The 3,674-nt window shown below is 39.0% G+C and overlaps 1 protein-coding gene across 2 annotated transcripts in view; it reads right to left on the bottom strand.

Moving 5' to 3' along the window:
• ABCG2 (ATP binding cassette subfamily G member 2 (JR blood group)) overlaps window positions 1-3,674 on the bottom strand; it is an 81,089-nt gene that overhangs the window by 70,408 nt on the left and 7,007 nt on the right. The gene's annotated exons all lie outside the window — the stretch shown is intronic.

Genomic DNA, 3,674 nt, shown 5'->3' with positions numbered 1-3,674 from the left:
CCCTATTCACAGAAGATACAATCCTATACATAGAAAATCCCAAAGATTCCACAAGAAAGCTAGTGGAACTAATAGAAGGATTTAGCAAATTGGCAGGATACAAGCTCAACATACAAAAATCAGCTGGATTCCTCCACACAAACAAAGAGAACTTCAAAAAGGAAATCAGGAAAACAATACCATCCACAATAGACCCCCAAAAGATAAAATACTTAGGAATAAATCTAACCAGGGACATAAAGAAAACTACAAAACACTACTGCAAAAACAAAGGAGATCTACATAAATGCAAATACATACCATACTCATGGATAGGAAGACTCAACATTGTGAAAATGTCACTCCTACCCAAAGTGATCTACAGATATAATGCAATCTCTACCCAAATAGCAACAGCATTCTTTAACAAGATGGAAAAACTAATCATTAACTTTATATAGAAAGGACAGAGGCTCGGGAAAGAAGAGAAGAACAAAGTAGGAGGCCTCACACTACCTCATCTCAGAACCTACTATACAGCCACAGTAGCCCAATGGAACAGAACTGAGAACCCAGACATAAATCCATCCACCTATGGACAGCTAATCTTCAACAAACAGCCAAACTCCATTAGATGGAGAAGAGACAGTCTCTTTAACAAATGGTGCTGGCAAAACTGGATGTCTACCAGTAGAAAAATGAAACAGGACCCATACCTCACATTATACACAAAAACTAATGCAAAATGGATCAAAGACCTAAAAATAAAACCAAGAACTATAAAGATTATGGAAGAAAAAATAGGGACAACGTTGTTGTTGCTAGGTGCCATCCAGTTGGTTCTGACTCATAGTAACCCTATGTACAACAGAACCAAACACTGCCCGGTCCTGCACCATCCTCTGAATCATTGTTATGTTTAGCCAATTGTGGCAGCCACTATTTTAACCCATCTCGTTGAGGGTCTTCCTCTTTTTCACTAAACCTCTACCTTACCAAGCATGATGTCCTTTTCCAGGGACTGGTCCCTCCTGATAACATGTTCAAAGTATGTGAGATGAAGTCTTGCCGTCTTTGCTTCCAAGGAGCATTCTGGCTGTACTTCTTCCAAGACAGATTTGTTCATTCTTCCGGTAGTCCATGATATCTTCAATATTCTCGGCCAACACCATAATTCAAAGGCATCAATTCTTCTTTGGTCCTCCTTTTCATTGTCCAGCTTTTACATGCATATGAGGCAATTGAAAACACCACAGCTTGGGCAGGTGCACCTTAGTCTTCAAGGTGACATCTTTGCTTTTCAACACTTTAAAGAGGTCTTTTGCAGCAGACTGACCCAACGCAATGTGTCATCTGATTTCTTGACTGCTGCTTCCATGAACGTTGATTGTGGATCCAAGTAAAATGAAATCCTTGACAACGTCAACATTTTCTCCATTTATCACGATATTGCTTATTGGTTCAGTTGCGAGAATTTTTGTTTTCTTTATGTTGGGGTGTAATCCATACTGAAGACTGTAGTCTTTGATCTTCATCAGAAATTGCTTCAAGATCTCTTCGCTTTCAGCAAGCAAAGTTATGTCATCTGCATATCACAGGTTGTTAATGAGTCTTCCTTCAATCATGATGCCACATTCTCCTTCATATAGTCCAGTTTCTCAGAATTTTTGCTCAGCATACAGATTGACTAAGTATGGTGAAAGGACAGAACTCTAAAGCACACCTTTCTTAACTTTAAACCACACAGTATCCCCTTATTCTGTTTGAAGGACTGCCTCATGAGCACAATTAAGTGTTCTGGAATTCCGGCAATGTTGTCCATAATTTGTTATGATCCACAGCCAAATGCCTTTGCATAGTCAATAAAACACAGGTAAATACCTTTCTGGTATTCTTTGCTTTCAGCCAAAAACCATCTGACATCAGCAATGATATCGCTCATTCCACGTCCTCTTCTGAATCCAGCTTGAACTCCTGGCAGTTCCCTGTCAATGTACTGCTGCAACCGCTTTTGAATGATCTTCTGTAAAATTTTACTTGTGTGTGTGTGTGTGATATTAATCATATTGTCCATAATTTCCACATTCCGTTGGATCACCTTTCTTTGAATAGGCACAGATATGGATTTCTTCCAATCGATTGGCCAGGTAGCTGTCTTCCAAATTTCTTGGCATAGACGAGTGAGTGCCTCCAGCACTGTATCAGTTTGTTGAAACATCTCAATTGCTATTCCATCAATTCCTGGAGCCTTGTTTTTTCGCCAATGCCATCAGTGCAGCTTGGACCTCTTCCTTTAGTACCATCAGTTCTTGATCGTATGCTACCTCCTGAAATGGCTCAATGTCGACCAATTCTTTTTGGTACCGTGACTCTGTATTCCTCCATCTTCTTTTGATGCTTCCTGTGCAGTTTAGTATTTTCCCCACAGAATCCTTCAATATTACAACTCGAGGCCTGAATTTTTCCTTCAGCTCTTTCAGCTTAAGAAATGCTGAGTGTGTTCTTCCGTTTTGGTTTTCTATCTCCAGGTCCTTGCACATGTCATTATAATACTTTGTCTTCTCGAGCTGCCCTTTGAAATCTTCTGTTCAGGTCTTTTACTTCATCATTTCTTCCTTTCGCTTTAGCTACTCTGTGTTCAAAAGCAACTTTCAGAGTCTCTGCTGACATCGATTTTGGTCTTTTTTTTCTTTCCTGTCTTTTTAATGACCTTTTGCTTTCTTGTATGATGTCCTTGATGCCCCACCACAATTTATCTGGTCTTCAGTCATTACTGTTCAATGCATCAAATTTATTCTTGAGATGGTCTCTAAATTCAGATGGGATACACTCAAGGTCATAATTTGGCTCTTGTGGACTTGTTCTAATTTTCTTCAACTTGAACTTGCATAGGAGCAATTGATGGTCTGTTCCACATTCTGCCCCGGCCTTGTTCTGACTACGTTAGGGACCCTAATATATTGCATAAATAGAACACCAAACACAACTAAAAAAGCACAAACAGCAGAAGATGAACTAGATAAATGGGACCTCCTAAAAATTAAACACTTATGCTCATCAAAAGACTTCTCTAAAAGAGTAAAAAGACAACCTACCGACTGTAAAAAATTCTTGGCTAGGACGAATCCAATGACAAGGGTCTAATCTTTAAAATTCATAGAAAACTTCAACACTTCAACAACAAAAAGACAAACAATCCAATTAAAAATAGCCATTCCAAAAAAAAAAAAAAAAAACCAAACTCGTTGCCGTCAAGTCAATTCCGACTCATAGTGACTAGAGAGATGGCAAGTCAAAACTACAATGAGATACCATCACACCCCAACATTACTGGCACTAATCAAAAAAACAGAAAAAACAAATGTTGGCAAGGTTGTAGGGAGATTGGAACTCTTATACACTGCTGGTAGGAACGTAAAATAGTACAACTGCTATGGAAAACAGTACGGCACTTCCTTAAAAAGCAAAGAAATAACAGTACCATATGATCCAGCAATCCCACTCCTAGATATATACCCTAAAGAAATAAGAGCCGTGATATGAACAGACATATGAACACTGTCTTAGGCTGGGTTCTCTAGAGAAGCAAAACCAGTAAAGTGTATAAATATAGAGAGAGAGAGAGATTATATCAAGGAAACAGCTCACGTGATTGTAGAGGCTAGAACGTCCCAAGTCCATGGATCAGGGTAGAG

This window comes from Trichechus manatus, unplaced genomic scaffold (assembly GCF_000243295.1).
Source record: "Trichechus manatus latirostris isolate Lorelei unplaced genomic scaffold, TriManLat1.0 scaffold00286, whole genome shotgun sequence".
Taxonomy (NCBI): Eukaryota; Metazoa; Chordata; class Mammalia; order Sirenia; family Trichechidae; genus Trichechus; species Trichechus manatus.
This window is presented reverse-complemented; position numbering and strand designations above follow the sequence as displayed.